Genomic DNA, 22,444 nt, shown 5'->3' with positions numbered 1-22,444 from the left:
CTAAAACCACTGAAAGTGTAATTTTCTGGGAATCTTCAGATCCTGATATTTACTTGGATGTTATTTGACATGAGGCACCCCCTAAACATCCTTGCAAATGATCACATTCCCATAGCAATGTCACTGGCAACGGCCTGCAGTACAATGCACCGTACCACACTGGACGGGGGAGAAAAAAAAAAAGAAAGAAAGAAAGAAAGAGAGAAAGAAACAGAAGAAAATGAGTCAACAAACATGACACAGTGTTGACTTGGTCTCCAAATTCCTGAGATTCTAATCCGATCTAGTACCTGCAGGCTTTGTCAAAACAAAACCGGTCAATGCCTTATAACCCACAAGACCCAAAAATCTGATTCTAACATCCTGGTTGCAAATACCACATGGCACCTAAGAGGTAACATATTCATACCATGGTGGGAGCTGCAGGAGGTGAACCTGTATAATATTCAGCAGGTTGGATCATCAGCCTATAATATCTTCACAGATCAATAATTTGCAATTATGCCAGTGACTGTGGCTACAGAGCCAGTCGTCCTAACATAACATTCTTGGCAGTCCATTAGGGTACCTGTTTCAGTGTAATACTTCACCTAATTAACTGATAGTTACAGCCAGGGACCACTGCTGCATTGCACATTTTCTCTTTATGCTGCTTCTGCTGTCATGGCTAAATAGTAGCAAAAACACATGCAGAAAAAATATTTAGCTTTACTATCCCTACATATAAAATGTCGCTGTTGAAAAATTACAATCTACATTTACCATCACCACGAGTTTTTGGATTATGAACACAAGTGTAGGTGGTGTTCATATTCTAAAATTAATACTTGTTCCAACATAATCTAATGTCACCTACTCTAACTTTACAATAAATTGCCATTCTAAAGACAAACGGATCCTATTGTGGTTACATAAGTTATGTAGAGTTATAGCAATGTTTTTGTATGAAAAGGTTAAGTTTATCCAATAAATCCTTCAGTATGACCATATGGCAGGGACTTCAAGCAACCTGGTCTACTGTGAAATAGGAGTGACAGAACAAAACAACAAAAAGCCTTCTGGAATTCATTACAGCTATCGCAGAGTCTCAAAAACAGAAAATATATTCATTATACAAAAGAAAAGGAAAAACACATTCTACATGCAAGCACACAAACACACATCAATACACAATTAGCCTGTCACTATCTTAATTCCCTTTACACGGAAAATAAAATGGAAATGTCAAAAATATTAAGTTACCTACTATCCTCTCCCTCAGAGAAACAGGTGGGAAGGTGCTGAGACATCGCCACCAGGTGGACAGGGGGTGGAGGTGCGTAATTTGGCCGCTACAAAGAAAAGCCAGAATCACAGCAGGGATCCTGGAGTGTTTAGAGGGTCACCTTGTGCAACAACAGGCACAGAGCAAACCTGTGAGGTACACAGGCGGGCTGCAGAGTTGAGAGGGACAGACTACAAACACTGAAAACCTGCCAGAAAACTGAGGTTAAGTGACAAAGTGCTGCAGACTTCAACGTATGTGTGACGCATTTCTGAACGTAAATCAAATGCCCACATGCTAGCTCATCTTTTCACAGCCTAGAGCCAGGCCATGTTCTTCTATCACCACCACCACAATTCTCTTTCCTCCAGCTCTGGTGAGCAGTCTGACAGAGGGTTAATCAAGCCTGTTCATTATAACGTCAGATTTCATAAAAAGCTTAGGCAGTATGTGCAGATCCATCTGGGGGGTTAGCAAGATTGATCAAGTAAAGTAGCCGACCCTCATTTCTAAAACTCACAGATGGCTGGAGGTGCACATCCTGTCAAATAAGTACATGCACATGGATCATAAAAAAGGAAGATATCCCAAATATTCGTTATGAGAGATTCTGGATTTGTAGCAGAAATTAAGGGCAAGAACACTGAAAATATTTGAGCTTGCTGCAGGAGACACTGGCAGGCAAAACATGAAAAGGGAAGGAGAAAAGCCTCTCAGTGTTGAGAGAAAGAACAAGTCTAGATGTGGAGCATGTATAAAAACACTGTAAAACAGTGTCTGTCCATCTTGCCCGAGGCAGTGCTGATAGCCCTGACATTCACTCAGAGAAAGAAAAAGAGTGAAAACAGGGATAAGAGAAGGCCAGGAACAGTGGGCACACATGCATGACAGAGCTGAGCATAAATTCGTCAGCGGGTTGGGAAGACGCTGTAGTGTGTCGGATCCAGGACCGCAGGAGGTGTGATGGATTAAGAGGCACTGGCAGAGACAGAGGTCCTCCCTGAACCGTGGAGCAAACTCCAGCGAAACACCATCACTATCCCTCTCCGTATCACCAGTCATCTTCTCTCACTCTCCATTTCTCACAGCTTCCTTCTCTCTCCCCTTTTTAAATCACCTAAACTCTCCGTTTTCACTTCTCTTAATCCTTCTCAAGACTGCTATAAAACTGAGCAACCATGCCTTACTACATACCTTGCTTTAGATCTACTAATTCACGTGGCATTTTCTACTTTAGATGATTTCAAACGAGAAAGGTATTACTTGCAGCTAAGATAACAAAACTACTATAATGCTAGCAAATAAAACAAGACAGCTTAGCTCAAAATATATCCCCAGCTGTACTGCAACACATAACATACCGATGCATGTACTGTATGTACTGCATGTACTGTAAGTACGTCACAGTGTTTGCTATAGTCATACCAAGAAATAATTACATTTTCAATACAGTAAGTGAAGTCAAATCTTCCAAACTGGAGGAGTTCCAAACCTCCTCTGGCATCAACATCAGCACAAAAAACATTTGCTTGGAGCTTCATGTCATGGGTTTCCATGGCTGAGCAGCTCCTGTCGGTGTAATATACAAGTAGCCCAGTACGTCTGTGCATCTAATGTAATAGTAAGGCTGAAAAGACAAGAAAAGAATATTTTGGCAGCATTTGCCCTTTTCCATCATCCTCTCTTAAATCCTCCCACTTCTCCGTCATATTCTGATCTTTACCAAATCTCTCCATTGCTCTTCTGTTGCAGAGCAGACCAGCTGCTACATGACTCAAGTGCACATAAAGGTTATATAAAGAGCAGCTTGTACACAATTTAAACTACAGTTAAAACGACTTGAGAAGTTTTAACACAATGCAATGCAGTCCAGAATTTACACATGAATTACAGGTCGGGCAAACCTGTAGGTGAGAATGTAAACATCTGATTCAGTTGGAAAAGTTATTAGATGGTTTTTACCCTCTCAGCTCCCTAGTATAAAGTGTACATTGTGTTTCCTGCATCCTATATACTCTAGAAAAGTAGCAAACCTTGTCTAAATCAAACAGAGTAGTTCAAATCTATAGCCAACTATCTCATGCTATACAGTGTAGCGCAAACATGTTAAACCACTCGTCTTTTGTTTGTTTTTTGTAGGAAATTTTGAAAAATGTGCAGTCAATGATTGAAACACATCCAAACATACATAGAAATATATTCTATAAGGGAAAAACAGACTGGTATGTCCACCTTTGTTTTTCAGCACAGCCTGATCTCTCTTAGCCAAGCTTTCTTCTAATTTCTTTAAGTGGTCTTCAGGAATAGTTCTCCAGACTTCTTGGAGGACATTGCAAAAGTGCTTCTTTGCATACCAACTGCCTTTTGTTCCATTCTCTGTCAAGATGATCCCACGCCGCTTCAATGTTGCGTGCTCATGTCCAGGCTCTGAGGAGGCAAAACCATGACTGATTGAAACATGTCACTTCATAAGACCAGTTGCCACCAATTTTCAAATAAATTCTTGTGTAATTTGGCATACCTCAGTTTTCTACCCATTTCCCACCTTTAAAAATGAAAGAAAAACTGGAGAACACAAGACTACTTTACAAGTGGTGGCTCAAGATTTTTTGCACAGTACTATATGTGAGAATGGGAAACCTCTTGATTTTCCCCAACACTATTCAAATTGTGTGTGTCAAAACACCTGCAGTCTGTTCAAAGTTTTTTCCCCACACAAAGATGCAACGTGTGAATAAATATATGAAAGTGAATGGCTTGGTATACTTCCTTACACATGCCAACTGCTTTTCTGCCTTTTAGGATTAGAAAAATGCAAATTAATCTGTTTGCATACTGGCAATATTCTTTTCCCATATTTTGCAAACTCCGATAGAAACCATTCCAATGTAACATTTTTATCAGTCAAATCTGCAGGAAAGATAAAGGACTTCTCTCACATATGGGGTACCTTTTGCAAGTGGTACGGAAATACAACCCCTGTAAATAATGTGCCATGCTATGCTGGATTTTTATGGGCCACATCTCAAGCCTCTCAGTCTGCATTCACACAGTTTGTCCTTGTACACTTCTCCAGTGTGATCAATTAGCTCTATATAATTACTGACAACACAAGTGACAAACTAATACTCCTAAGCGTAGACACACACAAACAAACACACACAAAGACACACAGCAGAAACAGTCAAACCTGCTGAGAAAATTTGCAGCCCTGAAAAAATAAAAATTATTATATACTCTGAGACAGACATCAAATCATAGTGGGCCCATGTTGCCAAGATAACAGAGAAAAGCTTTTTAAATGACAAAATGATATTGGCTGCATCAAGTCCAGAGGTTTTTCACTGTCTTCTTTTCCAGTGCCCAAAGCAAAGTCTGTCTTACTATCGAAACAAAAATCTTCTTTTAGCAATGTATTTCTTCTAAACTAAACGGATACAAACATCATTTGTATAACGTTTTCATACACTCACTGAGGCAAGGCTTCATTCAGCTTCACCAACTGTTCTCTTACATATAACTCTCCCTCTTTAATTTCTGCCCAGCAGAGGCTCTCCGCACGAAGTTTCAGTCTCGTGAAGTGAGCTGAGCTTGAAGCAAATGGGAGGAGTGAATGGAGAGAGGCAGAGTTGTTTTGTTACCGCACTCGGTGCAATGATGCAATTTATAATTAAAATGCAAATGGAACGACAGGGAGTGTCTCTTCACCTTGTTTTCACTTTACTCCAACATTCTCAGGGGAGGCTGATCTCTGCCCGGGATCTATGTATCCAAGTCAGTAAATCAATTTTATATGAAGCACCGAAATCAATTTGAGACTTAGGCTATACAAAAACTCAAGTACAAGACACTGTTTAGCTGAGAAAAAAAACTTGAGATGCATAGATGGACACATCCAGCCTGTGGCTATAAAAACAGTCTTTTGCTTTGCTATGATGATGTGAGGGATTTTAAAAAGCTCAAATCCCTAAATTGAAAACTAAAAGCAATTATTCAGCAACAAGAAAACACAGACCTGTCTGACACGTCCACCACTGACCTGTCTCTGTTTTGACTATAGCTTATCACAAAAGGTGGTTCAAGCATCCCCTAAGCTTTAATCTCAACAAACAACAAAGATAAACACTGTGGAATGAATCATTTGAGAAAGTTTTATATCAAAAGTGTGCCTGACAGAGAAAACGATGGAGAGGAGGCCTTTTTTAGTGGTTGTCCTTCAGCATGACTTTGTCATGTAACACATTTCCAGCTCAATTATCTGCATCCAGTGGATTTCAAACACATTTAGCAAGGACCAGAGAGCTTGGTAATTAGCAGGATCCCTGGCTCATAAGGGGACCAAAAACAAAGCCTGTCTTTAGCTCTATCTTTATCCCCTTCGTTTGTCTAATCTCTTCTTATCCTTCTCTTTTCACAAAGGGTGTTGGACATCATGTATGCACTCTGTCAGTTTCTTTGTATGCCAACAGGTTTCAGCTTTTCTGGACCAAAGCATTATGCAAAATGAGAAACTTGGAGTAGGCCTGAAAATTAGTAAACGGGGACTATTAAATTGTATCCCACATAAAACAAATTCAATTAAAAAAAAAAAAAAAAAAAAAAACCCTATATATTGAATTACTCTCCACTTCGTTGTTAGGTACACTTTACAAATACTGGACCCCTTTTGCCTTAACAGGTTCCCTAATTATTTATGGCACAGATTCAACAAGATGCTAGAAGCATTCCTCAGAGATTTTGGTACATATTAACACAATAGCTTATAAAGATTTGTCAGCTACACATCCATGATCCAAATCTCCAATTACCAGTACGATCTATGGACTGTGGAGGCCATCACGGTCATATTCAAGAAACCAGTTTGAGCCATTTGCACCCATCAGAAGATGGTTACACTCGGGTCATAAAGGGATGGAGATGGTCAGCAACAATACTCAAGACAGACTGTAGCATTTAAACGATGCTCAATTGGTACTAACAGCCCCAAAGCCTGTCATCAAAAATATCCCACTGAACCACTGATGGAAGGCAGGATTGATCCATGATGATGTTTACAGCATTTTCTGACCCTACCACCAAAAATCTGAGACCTTTGCATTCTTCTATTGTCCAATTTTGGCGAGTCTATGCAAATTTAGCCTGTTTTCCTGTTGTTAGCTGGCAGGAATGGCACCCAGTGTGGTCTCCTGGTGCTGTAGTCCATGTGTTTCAAGGATTGATATCTTGTGCATTCAGACACACTCTTCTGCATACCTTGGGGGTGATGAGTGAGTTTGTGAGTGACAGAGTCTGTCTCAAGTTCAGAGGAGAGTGGCCAAACTACCTTTCTCCTGTGAACTCTGATGTCAAACAGGCATTTTGATCCAGAGAACTATTGCCCACAGTATATTTTCTCAATTTCATACCCTTCTCTGTAAACCGTAGAGAATGTTGTGTGGAAACTTCCCAGGAGATCAGCATTTTCTGCTGGTATTAAAGTTAAGACCATAGCACACCCACTTTCCATTTTTTGTTTCCCTTTTAATTATGGCTTGAAATCCAAGCAACTTTGTGCATCTCCAAACATTCATAAGATTAATTTCAGCAAGGAATAATTTCATTATCCTTAACAATGTTCACTATGGTGCTCTGTCTAGAATGGCTGCCTATGCTTGCATTTAGTAGCTTTGAGTTTGAATTCAGTGACAATTATACTTTTAAGTACCATAAAGCTACAAATAATCCTCTTTCAGGGGAAGGGGGGGGGAAAAAAAAAAAAAAAAAAAAAAAAGAAAAGCAGATTCAGGGTTTTGCTAGCGATTTTAAGATAACAGTGGTGGGCTACATATACAGTAATGATTCCAAAATCTCACAGTAAACTACCGAGAGCTTAAAATATTTACTATGTAGAAACAGTGGTGTAGGAAGGAAGCAATTTCAGGCACAATGAGATTTTCTGCCATTTTTTCCATTTATTTCCTCCTTACCATTCCCTCCTTACTCTCCAACAATTATAATGACGAACTGTGCCGGCAGCAGTACAAGTTACTGAATTTGTGGGATGTCATCCTCAACAGAGCCGTGTGTCTGCAGAGTAAAAGAACAATGACAACACATGTGAATCCACTGATATTGGATTGGGGGGGGAAAAAGAAAATATTGTAGAATTTTGAAAGCATGTCTTCAAATACCAAGTGCCATTGACCATTCACCAATTTATCTTTTCTTCTTGTATTGCTCTCACACGGGAAAAAAAAAAAAAAAAAAAAAAATCTGTGAAAACCCATCAATGAACCAAATATTAATGTAAAGTATGAACGTCTTTTTGTAAAGTACATCGATCCCTACTGCTGTCTTTCCATTAGCATTACAAAGGACATAAATCCCAGTTGGATACACACCAACACACCCACACACAAGGAGCCAATTAGGTTCAACTGTTCGCTTAATGTGTCATACTGTCACATCACTGTGCAGCAATATTGGGATCAAGGGTGCTCTAATGTCATCGATGGTCAACGCTGGGATTCTCTCACACTACCACTCGTCTTTACCTTGGGGAACAATATTCCTGCTTCTTACCAGATGTCAACAAGAACAATTATCAAGAATAATTCAACAAATGTTAACAAGAACTGTCCAAGACTGTGTAGCTCAACCAAGGCTAAAAACTACTGCCAAACCATGAATGATTTGAGTCCCGGAAAGATATCTGGATGACTTGTGTTTCAATTTTCTTTAAAACAACAAAAAACAACACGCGTCTTCTAATCTTTCCTGTATCAATTTGATGTGATCCAATATGACTAATTTTATCTCATCCCTAAAGATTTCTTCCCAAAAATTCCTAGATTCAAATCCAAATATGGATCAACTCCAAAAGTAGATCAATACATGAAACTAATAACAAAACCTGGAAAATGAAATGGGGGAATTAAAACAAACAGCACAGCATTTCTCTCGATTTCTCCAACTGTATTTCTAGTTACTTACTAGTAACTAGTAATACTTTCTCTTGTGACTCTTAATCACAGTAGTATAACATCACAAAACATATTTTTTCTCCAATAGTGACTTTTTTGGATCGTCAGTGATACAATTCCCTGCTGATTGGGCATCTCAGAAGTATCATTTTACATTGTTAAAGGGAGCAAAATGACTCAGACAAGTAAGAAATACCACACAGAGACTCAAGTCACTTGCAGCTTAGGTTATGTTTTGAATTTGCCCAAGTCTGTATTAGTGAGCTTGACCAAATAAACTGGCTTCCTGAATCCAAAAAAAAAAAAAAAAAACTAACATCAACAAGAAGAGTTAATTCTTAAGAAATAGCCGAAGCAAGTCGTGAGGCTGTATTTTAAAGTACCTACAGATGAGAACAAAGAAATAGACTTAGTACTAATGTACTTCCTAAATTTATACAATCACAGGTACTTTATATCCAATAAGAGAATACATCTGAATGCATGATTTAATATAAACTGTCAACAAAGTAATTCTAGGAGATGAATGAACCATTTAAGAAAGTTCATTCCTCTCTTTATTTAATAGAGCTACAGAATTCACAAAAACATACTGAAACCAGGCAGTCTCACAGACCATTGATGAGATTTGGAGACAGATGCAGTGCTCTCTGTCTTATTGCTTTGCTGTTGCTCTTTTCAGTAAAAGAAAGGAAAAGGTAGTTGTGCTAATAAGTTCAGTTCCATCCATCGGTTACACATGGTACGACAAGGGTTGCTCCTTTGTGTGCCCCAACGTCACTCTGCTTCCCAATTACGACGCTTACACACATACCCACACCGACACCCACACATGCATACACTCATTTATATTCAGGAAGAATTTTAAATGCTCTTCATTAAATTCCTAAAAGATGGACCAACTCTTAAATCCAAAAGTGATCTTCTCACCTTTTACACATTGTTATCTATACATTGAAGAGCACAGATATTATACAGCGAGGGCTGAAAATTACCCATCTCACTCGGTAAAGTGCCAAACCGCAGCCCTGATAATAAGAATGGAAATGCAGGTAGCACTAACAGATAAAAACACTGTTGGTCAGACTAAGCATTAACAGCAAGGATACATAAACCTTTAAAAGAGAAATGTCAGAGAAATAAAGGACAGGTAAACAAGCATCGGTCTATTCTTTCAAACTATATTCGCTCTCATTTTTAGATCATTTGCATAAAAGTTGAATGTTTCATTTGTAACAAGTATGGTTTGTTAATGTAGCTTCAATACATTTTATGGCGTTTTCTCTTTCAAAAAAAGATATGACATTCAAAATGCTAAAATTTCAAAAGTTTCAACTTAAATGTAATTTTGAGCTGACATTTTCAGTATTTACTTGGAGGAACCCCAGTCGAGATAGTGGTGGGCGCTGGGTGCCTGCAGACGAACATCTCTGTTTGTCTCCTGACACCTAAATGCCAACCTCTATCCTTGCACCACTGAAGTGGAAGAGACTGCAAAGTTGCAGCCAAAAGCTGATACCACCCAGCTGGAAATGTGTCATATCATCTATATTAATCAGCCAGCATCCTGATTTGAGATCAGTTCATTACCTGCACAAGGGAGCTCACGGAAAGTTGGCACTGGCAGAATCAAATCCAAATTCCCATGAAACTATTAAGATAACAGCTGCAAAATAACTGCTGGTGTTAGTAAAGGTGACAAAACCTTGTGAGTCACCCTCCAAATCTAAGCCTTTCTAATTTGTGTTAAGGTTACAAGTGTTCCCCTTAGTATTCTCTGCAGCACTGAGCCTTTTGGAGGGTCATCAGATGTTGCTTGGTACCACAGTCAGTTCTGAAAACAGGAAATGCCAGGCAGATAAAGCTGCTAGACTACCACAAACACACATTCACATACAAACACACTCTCTCACACACAGACACACACACACACACACACACACACACAGTGACATTTCAGATCTTCACAGTAAATCTGGGACCGTAACCAACAGTTATGCTCTGAATTGAAGCTTCCCTAATTCATCTCCTTCTCTTTCACTATCTCTGAGAACACTCCTGCCACTATCAAACTTTTAGCACTAAAACTCAGCTTCCTCGCCTGTTCTGCCATTTGAAATTACTCACGTTAACCATTTCAAATGTTTTGTCTTTTGTCTAAATGGCCTTTGTTGAAGAATGCCTTTGGTGAAGACCCCCTCTGAGATTATCACTCTCTCTAATGAAGTCATTTGTGTCAGGCAGGCACATTCCAATCTCTAAACAGCCAATCAAAAGCACCAGAGAGACTTTCTCTGCTCTGGCAGATGCCAGGATGGTGGCAACAGTAGACAGCGATGGACTTAGAGATGGAGGCAGATAAAAAAAGAAAAAAGAAAAAAAAGAATGACAAGCCTAAAAAACAACATAAGACAGCACCCATTAAAGAAAGAAAGAAAAACATTTATTATGTTTATATATTTAACATGTAAAAAGTTATTTAAGATGGTAATGAATGGGGAAAGAGATGGATATAAATGGAAGCATACATGCAGACACAAAATGAGTAAGGGAGAAAGAAAGCAAGGAATGTCTTTAAAGACAAAAACTAACACAAACACAAAATCCAGATGTCAAAACAAATTAGATTTCAGTCTCTGTAACTTTGGATAAGCAGGCTGGACATGTCTGGATGAGCCATTTTCTTCATATTTGCAAAAAGAATTTTCAAACACAAATATTTCATTGCAGTTTTCACAGTGAGATCTCATTAACTACATAACTAGAGCCATGATGATTCCCACAAGAGTTGCTACCAAAGTAAAATAAAAATTAAAAAGTACTCTGGTTTCTAGTCCGGTCACTTTTTGTCGATAAAATATCTCGAACAACTTTTGTGCCCTTACCCAGAGATATCTGTGAAAGGAACAAAATCAGACACAGTGAAGAATGAAAGATGTAACAATAGAAGAAAAACGAAAGTGGTGCTGGACAATAAACAAGCATGAACCTGTCCAGTCATACAGTATGTGAACAGTATTGTACTGGTTGGTATTAAAGTGAACTGGGCTATCTGTTGGTATGCAGTCAGTCAGATCATTGGCATCTTACCATTTGCCAGTCAGTACACTAATTAGATAGGCTGAAGTTTTTTTCGTAGTTATATTCAAGTACATTTTGCTGATTGTTAACTTTAACAAGTAGTAAGATTTAGCTGAGATCAAAAAAAGAACAACACACTAGGACAATTTAATCTTCTATATTTGAGTTGAAGTAATGTGTAATCATCTCCAAGCAAGCAGAAAACAGGACTTCAGTGGGTATACAAATATATATCAAGCATTAAAGATATATCAGTGAAGTACACTGGTAAACTGCAAAAAGCATATTTGAAGAAAAAAATAAAAAATAAAAAAAATAAATAAATAAATAAATAAATACTGGAGACCACCAATGCTACGCTTCAGCCTCCAATCAGGCAGACCTATTGATTTCAAAAATCTACGTCGCCGTGTTCTTCAGTTATCGCATTCACAAGATCGTCAGAAAACTTGACCTCTGACTCTGACTTTGAGGTCACTGAGATTCAAACCCAGATTTTTAGCTGGTACAACAACAGCATCAATCTTAAGCTCCTACATCTCTTTGTTCTCACATTCAAACTTAATTGTCCATGGCACCCACCCAGCATGGTGACGACAATACCCCATTGGCCTTGGTTTTGACCATTTTCAAGTCAATGACTGTAAGTCCCATTCCAATCAAGTGCACATGCTCAGAGAGTACACGTCACGTTCTGTATCATACAGACCAAAATTTATGTCAAGGATCATCACTGGTGATAAGAGCTAGGTCTTCAGGGATGACTCAGAAATCAAACACCAGTAGTTTAGTAAAACAGACCACATCACCCAAGCCTGAAGGATGCACATCAGCTCAAGCAGTGCAGCAAGGAGCATGCTGTGCTACAGTTAGACTGTCAATGGGGAGTTCTACTTTAAACATCCTGAGGTGTGTGAGTGAGGACATTTGGTGAAAACAACCTGAACTGCTTGGCTTGATACTGTGCCATCATAACATTGTGAAAGTTTTCTAGCCACCCTAGCACAACAGCTGCTCACCACCTCCCCTACTCAGCATATCTTGCTGCCTTTCCATTCTTTCCCTAGTCTATAAAGAAACTCAAATGAAGAGGTCAGTATTTCAACATAGCAGAAAAAACTCCATATGCTCAGCAAATGCCAACATGCATAAGTGTATCAAAAAAAGTAAATGAAAAATACAGTAGTGGCTCAAATGCGCAAGAAAAATACAGCTATTACTGGATATCTTAAAAAAATAAAAAAATAAAAAAATATTATGGAGTGAATATCATGCACCCATACCAGTTACAGGTATTAGTTCTCATCTGTTTCGGGAGGTTTCTTTGAACTCCAATCATGAACTGAGAGTTCAACGAAACTCTGTTTGCATTTATGTAGATCAAGTTTAAACAATCATACAAGGCACACTGAGCAAATTAGTTTGCATCAGAGTACAGCACTGCATTAGCAGTGAGAGTCCACCTCGTGTCTCTGAGAGATTGTTTTCTTGCACGACTGACAGCTAACTGTTATGAGAAAAACAAGAAAACACAAGACAGCCAGCTACAAATCAAAAAAGGAAGGAAAATAAAGGGCAAGAAAGAAAGCAAACGAGTAAGCGAGAAAGAAATAAAATGAAGATACAGGACATACTATAAAGCCAGGCTTATTCAAGAGTCAAGGCATGCGTGCCCTATCAAAAGGAACCCTACCGGAGGAAAAATATAAATAAAACACAATCATTAACCAGCTCTGCCACACTTAACAAGGAGCTCAGAGAGATGAGGGAGGAGGCATAAGTGTAGGGAGCCGCAGGGTTACCGCAGCAACTGAAATTAGAACCTAGGATAACAAGAGAAATGAGAATGTGTGGGATGACCCAGGTGAGGCAGACCAAGAGGGGGAACAGACAGAAGATGAGAGGCAAAGAAAGAAAAAGATTTAGAGACAGAATAACAGATCCACCTTCATTTTGTTGAGCAACCCTTACATAACAATATAATAAATTAAATGCTGGTAGGTGTTGTCATTTAAAATCTTAAAGCGATGTCAGCACCTTATTCCTCTGATGCATCAGACAACGATAAATATGCTCTCCTGTAGTGTGACGTTATCATCATTTTTTTCATAATTGTACATGTTTACATATAGCTGAAGAGTTATATAACTGTGTGGAAACTGATGCTATAAATAGCGTATGATAAATTATTATAACTTTGACTTCCAGTTATTAATTAAGTCAGTTTTATTTGTATGGCCCATAGTCACAATGATTCTCAAAGGATTTCTCAATACCCACACTATAAAAATGCATTAAAAAATGCCTTAAAAACTCAGGCCCTCATTGGAAATGAGGCAAATCTCCAACCAACACGAGAAAACTGGCAGCAAAGGTGACACTAAGAGGATCACAAGGGGCCACAGCCACCAGTTTCTCACTGGCTGTGCTCACGGCTAATGTGAAACTGATGCTGGCTGGTGACATTCATTCACTAAAATCTCAAACTTGACAGTCCAAGTGCTAGACGCTCTGCCCCAGAAACAGCATCACCAGCCCATTCCTAGACCAAAAAAAAAAAATTAATTTGTGACAGTGTATACCAGATAATCAAGTAAATGGTTACAGAGTAATGTTATCTGGGTAAACGGTAACGTACAATCTTGACACATTATGGCAGTTATCACAATATGTACAGTAAGTTTAAACCAAGTTAGGAGAAACATCAATACGAAATAACGCTCTCCTATTACAGTTCACTGGGAGCACTGGGAGAAAGAAGCACTCCGATCTTCCTCTTCATTTGACAACAGCAACAATGCCATTTTAAATATGTATACGATAAAACACACACACACACACACACACACACACACACACTTTATATCTATCTACCTACAAAAACAATGACTGTGATAAATGTACATAAAAGAATCAAAGGCAGTGAATTGTAAAATCACTTTGTTTTGTTTTTTTCAAAAGCACGTATGCTCATTTGAAATTTGATACCAGCAATGTGATGCAAAAAAGTTGGTACAGAAGCATGTTTGCCACTATGTTGCATCATCTTTCCTTTTACCGAGACTGTTAGACTGTTGGGAAGTGAGGAGACCACTTGGGAAAGCAAGATGTTTTCCCATTGTTGTTTGAGTCAGAATTCAGCTGCTCACCAGTCTGGCGCCTTCTTTGTTGTAGTTTCCATTTCATAATGAGCTAAAATGTATTCGATGAGTAACAAGTCTGGACTGCAGGGATGGCTGCAACGTGGCTGAGCAGCAACTACAGGGCATTAATGCAGAATATCGTTTGGCCTTGTTATGCTAAAAAAGCTAATTATTTTGATGTGGAAGCTGGATCACAGCATGTGCTGCTGTAGAACCTGCATAATATTTATATTATATATACACTCAGCATTAATGGTGCCTTCACAAATGTGAAAGTTATAAGCATATATTTTTTCCATTTTTTTTTTTTTACCTGTGATTTGTTCTTTTCACAATAGTTTTACTTTGCCTGTAGAGGCAACAATGTGTTCCCAAACATATTGTTTTTAACATTCCTGTCTTGCCCATGCACAGATTTTCACAACAGAACAGAGTCAGATTTTAATGCAGCATTGTCTGGGGGCCCAAGAAACATGCTTATTCAGCATTGGCTTTCATCCTTGTCCTATAGCATACAGAGATTTCTCTTGCTCTTCTGGATCTTTTAAATTTCAATTCTAATTTTATTTACCTAGCACCAACTCAAAACAACAGCTACTCCGAGGTGCTTTAAATTGCAAGACTCTACAATATTAGAAAGCAAACCCCTCAACAATCACACAACCCAATTGCTACACACTTAGCAACAGTGGGAAGGACGAACTCCCCAAGAGGAAAAAGCAAGTTCGGGGAGGAGTCTTAATCTTTCAAAACTGATGGGGGTGAGGGGAAAGATTAAAGAAGAAGAGGAAGGAGAAAAAAAAAGGTAGAGAAAATTTGATGGCATTCAATAAATGAAATGTCATGCAGTAGAATAATAAAGAAATGCTCAGTGCATCAATCATTTAATTATATTACATGCAGCAGATGAACTAACCTCCATTTTTAGTAACTTTACAGAGTGTATAAATGAAAAGGGTACATCGGTATACAATTCCAGTATTGATGTAGTTTTCAGCAAAGCTATATACATAATCAAGGCATAACAGAATTACTTTAATTCAGTGATAGATTTTGATTTCAGTGTGCCACCATGAGATTTTTAGAGCCCCCTTGTGAAGCATTAAAACATTTCTAGAGTTAACACTGCTTACAGGAGATACTTGCCTCTAAACAAATATGCAACATAATGATCTGTATAATACTGATAGAATTTAAGGAAATCATCTAAGCACAACTGACAGTTATGAATTTAGCTGTGAGCCTTTATCTAGCACCTTTGTTAGTCTGCTTGGAAGTTGCCAAGAGACTGATAATGCCAACTGGAGGCTGGCAGTTTATAAGGTCTGAGTGTTAAGACCTTAAATGCCAATATTTGTCCCAAGGGACGGAATAATTAAGGCGTAAAGATTTAAAAGGCTTGTCACATATGGCTGGCCAGCTGTCACATCTGTCTATTCATATTCATACCGGTAACAACTGGGCCTATACTAAAGCAGCAACAGAGGATGTAATGGCTGAGCATTAAATGTCAGCAGACTGAGCTACAGTATAACTAAAGACTTCCACAAGAAAGCACCCTGAATGAGTAGAAGCCTGGCATTTAAAACAATTCACAAGCCCCACTTCTCATTTTAGACATTCACTCCCAAGTGGAGTGTTTCAAAAAGATCTATTCCCTATGGCTATACTGCACACATTCCCAGTTTTCAGTGTTACGGGAAGCAGCACTTCAGAACCAGCAGAGGGGGCACATTATTGCAGCCTCAAGTAACTCAGTAGCAAGATGTAAGAGATTGGCAAGTTTCACTTTTTACAGCATCAGCCAGACAATCTCTCAACTGAGTGATTTCTAGGTGCAAATACCTGAAAAATATCTGCAACGCCATAAACCACTGAGCTTGCTTGTCCCAGCAGCACACTTTCAGCTATTAAATTAAACCATGTAAATGCACCCTTTTTTTGCATGCAACCTCTTGCTTCGACTTCCTACCTTCATCATGGTTTCTTCCAAAGATAACCATAAACTTAAAAAAGTAATCTTACTTGAATTGTATAAACTATCATAGTCTTTCATTTATCGTTACCGTGCAGGACGAATCTGAAACCTTCTTTGCCGTTTAGGTATGATTTCTTGCTAGTCAGACATCAAACTGCATGCTGAGGCAAGAGAAAAAGAGAATTTCTATGTCTGGATGATGAAGGCGTGACTTTATGGCCTTTATGAACTTCAGACAGCTTGTTTTGGTCCAAATCATAGAACAAGTTGTTTCTTTGTTGCATTTATAGAATGGTTACTTTATGATAACCATAGATAATTTTCAATTCAGCCATAATTTATCAACAAAAGCCATGTGGGAGGCAAATTATTCAAAACAAATCCAATTCTAGTCCATGTCACTTTAGCTGAGCTTTGTGGGCTTGAAGTCTTGGATCTCTGTTTATACTGAGTTTTAACACTTTTCTTGTGCTCTTTCAGAGTTTAGAAATACCCATGAATTGGAAAAGGCCTTTTATTGCATCTCCAGTCCACATTTGCCCTTTTTTCATTTTGTTATGCTTGGCTTTTCAAGCATGAGTAAGTACAGGCTATCAGATGGCAACATTCTCCTTATAGCTATAAAACTGCAGTTCAGGGTCACGTCTTGTAAATGAAGGTCCAACTCTTGAAAATCTGTGTTTCTGCTCACTTGAAGTCTATTTTCAGGCCTCTTGGTATGTTTGTAACGCTTTCACTTGACTTTAAAATATTTTGAAAAATGAACAAAAGAAGTTTGCAATAAGTTGCATAAATGGTGCAATCATAAAATTCTGAGACTCCATCATACCAGAATAAAATCTTTCCACTCTCCCCTTCAAGATTAAGATCTTCTAGTCTGAATCCAGCTCCAATGCTAATTTTAGATTCCTATGTTGCAGTTCCCTTGTACATCTCCGATTTCAATTTGGACCCAAATAAGCCCAAATTTGACTGAGGATCATCAATGCTGATAAGAGAGGAATTTTACATTGGGTTTGGAAGCTGTACACCTCAACGGTGGAACTTCCAGTCAGAAGCATAACCAGGACCACTTCACTAAGTTTTTGAACCACGAACTTTTCTCACTTTGCCTTTACATTATTATCTACATATAATTTCAGTCAGTCTGCAGCTATGAGTGCAACTCGTCTGCTCATCGAAAAGTAACAAACACACAAACCTGAGTTACTAATGTTTGTAGCAGACAGTTTACTCTAAAATGTGCTAAATTTAACACCAAAACCCATATCTTACATAACTTGCTGAAAAACCTAGAGTGATGTGTGGTTTAACGGACATGGCACACTAATAGTATCTTCACAAAGACATGGATGGCTCGGAATCTCACATGAATAATGTTTTGTGTTCCTTTGTACATTTCAGCTATTTCAGCAATAATTACAATATTATATGTAATAAAAACACACTCTGGATAAATCATGCACTCTACCCGAGTCCCACACCACAGGACTGCATACAGTGCTCAGCAATTTCTAGCAGAAGAGTTCACCCTTGTGTCATAAACGTATTGATTCTTATGCAGTTTCTTTTAATTTATCTGAACAGTTTTCAGATAAAAGCAATGTCTAGAACCTGTAGTACTTTTAGTACGTTATTCACAATCTCAGTTTTGAGCAATAAATTTGCACTGCTCTTGGTCATTAATGGAATTAACTAGCTCTGTTTGTTTATAAATGTCTAGATTGTAAACTTATACATTTATTTCGTATTTTGAGATTCTGCATGGTCTGCTGGTGGTGAGTTCCCCACTGGCTCCTATACAGCACTACAGGTCTGTAGTAGATAGATTTGCAACAGATATCACATTTATCACAGCTAGTCTCTATATCAAGCCTGTTCAAATGGCGGCCCAGAAGCAACCTGAGAGTGGCCCTGCCTGTGGTCCTGGCAGAAACAGAGAAAACGCAAAAAATTAATCAATTAATTTTAAAAAATTAAAAATTCCTACAGCGTAGTGTAGACTGAATGCTGCTAGTAGCCTAGCAATATTTAACCCACAATGCACCGTAATGTAAATATATTCAACTATCATTGTAATGCATGATGCGACAACAGCATGTCTTTCTCAGTCCAAAAGCGTAAATTGACAATGAAAACCGTCGGTTTAACCCTGGCTGGACTGACAAATCCAAATGCCAAACCAATGTGTTTAGTTTGGAGTGAGTGTGTTGCAGTACTTACGAAGGCACCACAATGACAAACACCAGACTTTCTACACAAACTTTCCAGAGCGATCTCAGGAGAAGGCGGCAAAAGTACAGTTTAATAATCTTACAACCGGAGTTGTACTACCATGGTGAGGGTCCTGTACAGCCCAAGAGAGAGCTGCAGCAGCTTCCCTTCGTGTTTGCTTCTTGGCAAAGAAGAACAGCCTTTCACAGATTCTGAAACAGTGAAATACTGCATGCTGGCCGTGGTGGATGCGGTGATAAGTGACAAAAAAATTAAAGTAAGTGTGACATCTGCTATTAAAAACGTACACCTGTCAGACAGTTCAAATATTCGTCGAGTTGAAGTTCTGTGAAGTTCTGGCGTCAGACGAGTTTGAAATGCTGTTAGATGACCTGAAGAAAACTGATTTAATGTCTATAGCAGGAGATGGGTTCACAGACAGAACTGATAATGCACAGTTGTGCCTATATGTCCGTTTTTTGGATGGAAAATTGCTCTGCTTACTACTGTTAGAGGGACACACAGCTGGCGAAATAATGTTTGAGAAGATTTCAGCTCTTTTTGAGGAAAATGGTCTGGATATGAAGCGTGTCTGTATACTTGTGACAGATGGGGCTCCATTCATGGCAGGAAAAGTGAGTGGTCAGCAAAAGATTTATTTTAATTTGAAAGGGAAATATCAAAATGTTTTAGTATTATCATTATTAGTATTATTATTATTTCAAATGTGCAAAAAAATAGTTTATAGCTCCCTTTTTTTAAATAAATGGACCTTTCGGTGTGCATTCTTGAGAGGTCACCACATTTACAGGGGGAAAAGGAATAAAAAAATTACTTGTTTTTCAATACAGTTGTGTGGGTTTGAAATTGATCATGATCTGCTGCTTACTGGCTGCAAAAAAATCTGGCCCAACTAACTTCTTAGTTGAATAGCCATGCTCTATATTATTGTAAATAGACTGAAGGAATCAAAAACAGATGCAACTGAAAATCAATAGCAGATTAAACTGATGAAACAGCAATGAGACAGTCAAAGAAGGCAACTGACTATAAGTGGATCCAGAACTGCTCCCTGCCTTTGAAGCGACCATTTAAAGACAAGGACATGACAAGGTGCTTGCACATGGTCAAAAAAAAAGCTTTGGTCGCACCATGGTCAGCTACTGCAGCCCAATAGAGCCATTTAGTGTAATTAATTCAAACGATGGCACATGATAGCATTTTCACATGCTAGTATGTCATCATACTAGCTCACCATTGTATATAGACAGAGAAATAGAAAACACAGGAGCCTTTTGGCTAGACTAACATTTCTTTAACCCAACTCACCACACATAAGCCTTCGTTTTAATCCTCTTCACTTGAATAACATTAAAATGTTGTGTGCATCACAGAAACACAAGTAGTGGCCATAAAGAGACTACCAGAAGGAACCTTAAAATAACAAAAATAAAAAAGCAGCAATGCTGAAGGTATGAAACACATGAGTAGATGAACTCTAAGGGGAGATCAGCTAAATTTAACTTTAGAAAGGTGTTTTATACTCATGGGCAAAGTCCCAGACCTTTATGATGGCACCTGATACAATACAACAGACCTCAGCTGTTTTCACACATAAACTCAAATGCTGGGAGAATTGGTTCATGGCTTTGTTTAAATTTGCCTTTTCCAATATGTACTAGACAACATGTTATGTGCCACATATTGTAGTACATTCTCACTACATTTGCTCTAGCCAGAATGCTTCTGATGCATTCTCACTACAGGAAATACTCAAATTTGTGTGACAGAGATGCCACGATATAAATCACTTGATGTAAATTTGAGACAATTCTAACAAGATCCATCAAACAGACATTGTACTAAGGAGCTGGCAAGTTAAAAGTCTGTTTACTCCAAGATCCCAATATGTTGGACATTTGCACCTGTCAATTTCCAGTGAAGTGGGGTTTTTTGTTTTGTTTTTTTAAGGTAACTGTGTACTAAGTATATTCCCGGGATCTTTGTTATATCCTGGGTTTGTAGACGATCATGTGTTGGAAAAAGCTTGTGGGTGGCAGGAAGCTGCTGACAGAAGTGAGTGACAGGTCAGGTGAGTGCTGTGGTCTGTTCAGGCATGCAGATCCAGCTCCTCTGAGTGATCTGAAGTGGCTTCAATTAACTGAAGCAGCCAAGTGTAAGGAAGGGGACTGGGGAGCATGGGCCCCAGACAAGCCTCCTGACAGATTTGGGAGGGGGGGTGGGGATAAGATGAGTGGAGGCTTCTGACAGGTCCTCTAATACCCCACGAATTCCAACCTTTCTCCATCTCCTCTTAGCTAATTACTAAGTATCCATATGGAGACACTTGTCACTGTGATCACAGCAAATTGGCTGTAACTACAGGGTCAGCAAAGACCGTTATTCACTTATATATAAACACAAGAATACACACAGAATCCAACCATCTAATTTTGCAAGAAAACCGAACACACACAATACTTTTCTTCATCTCCAATACTAAAACTATTTTTAGTTTCATGGGAGAACTGAAGTTACCACCGAGAAATCTAATATCACCGGCACTGCTTCATAACCATCTGAAAAACCACATTCATGTTGATTTTTCATGATGCTCTTTCTGTGTGATAATACAGAAAGGAGGTGATTAAAATATCCCAGCATTTCTCAACAAATCCTACACAGAGATTTAATTTTCATGGGTATACACAGCAACACTGATGTCAAGAGACACTGCCAAATGAAATGTTAAATAAAAAAAAATACTCTGAAATTCACTTCTGAATGTATGAAAGTAAACCACACACCAAACATGTGGGAAGAAAGAGAAAAGGTTTGAACTGTATCTTGGAATTTCTTTTGTATTAATGTCAACACCAACCTTTGCTTTGAGTTTAAACCCAAAGTAAAAAAATAAATAAACGTCTTATCTTATATGTGATGAAGGAGTGGAGAAGCAGACTGATCTGTACACTAGTAGGGCAAATTAATGTATTTATCATTTACCATTTCGTCATCTCAGCAAATAAGAAACAAATATCTCATAGCCTCTAAATGGAAAGAGACTGCTACTTTACACTATTTTCACCAAGCTTTTCCCCCCCCTTCCTTTCTTCCCGTCTTGCTGTTCTTGCTAGTTTTACACTACCTAATTAAGAAGTTTGGTGGGGGAAGCATGAAACACACAGGACCACATACTTTACCCTCAAGGATTTATTTTATTGTTCCTCTGTTTTTTTTGGTCTCCAATGTTGGCACATCCTCTATACCTCCACCCTTATTTTCCCTTCTAAAAACCCAAGCTTTTCCTTTTTTCACCTTTTCGGTCTTTTATTAGAACTGGGTCCAAATTCTGCTTATAAATGACAGATGAATACTACCTGAAATGTCTTATCGAGCTGCCATTTATATGATCAAGTGTCTGCTGCTGTCTCTATTCTCTTGCTATTTGGTATTCCTTCACTGGCAGCCTTTAGATCTTCTTTCACCTTCATGCTTTTTGAAGGTTTGTGTTTTCTATCCAAACCAAGCTTATTTCTTATGCTGGACCATCCACTTCCTCTTACCCATAATTTGATTCAAAGTTAGCCTTATGAGAATACTGTAGGTGTTGGTTTCTTAAACAGCTAAACAAATGTAGCTTACTTTAGAAGAAATGACTAATTTTTTTTCAAGCTAAAACCTGTTTGGAGGGAAAAAATAAAAAAATAAAAACACGCTTGAAGACAACTGAAGTTGTTCAGAAGTCAAAAAGGCAGCATTTCAAACTTAAATGAATGTGAAATTGTCTGCTTTGAAAAAT

General features: G+C 38.4%; 1 protein-coding gene across 7 annotated transcripts in view; it reads right to left on the bottom strand.

The window, feature by feature from the left end:
• spop (speckle type BTB/POZ protein) overlaps positions 1-22,444 on the bottom strand; it is a 99,522-nt gene that overhangs the window by 60,029 nt on the left and 17,049 nt on the right. Inside the window, exons 4-5 of one of the 7 annotated variants that reach the window (XM_082529083.1) lie at positions 7,231-7,330; positions 3,497-3,691 (exon numbers count right to left, since the gene is read on the bottom strand). The exons of 4 other annotated variants lie outside the window; for them this stretch is intronic. The gene's annotated coding sequence lies outside the window, so the exon portion shown is untranslated. 2 more of the 7 variants (XM_082529082.1, XM_082529087.1) reach the window with 2 other exon arrangements.

Source organism: Aulonocara stuartgranti (genome assembly GCF_965226115.1).
Source record: "Aulonocara stuartgranti genome assembly, chromosome: 4".
NCBI lineage: Eukaryota > Metazoa > Chordata > Actinopteri > Cichliformes > Cichlidae > Aulonocara > Aulonocara stuartgranti.
This window is presented reverse-complemented; position numbering and strand designations above follow the sequence as displayed.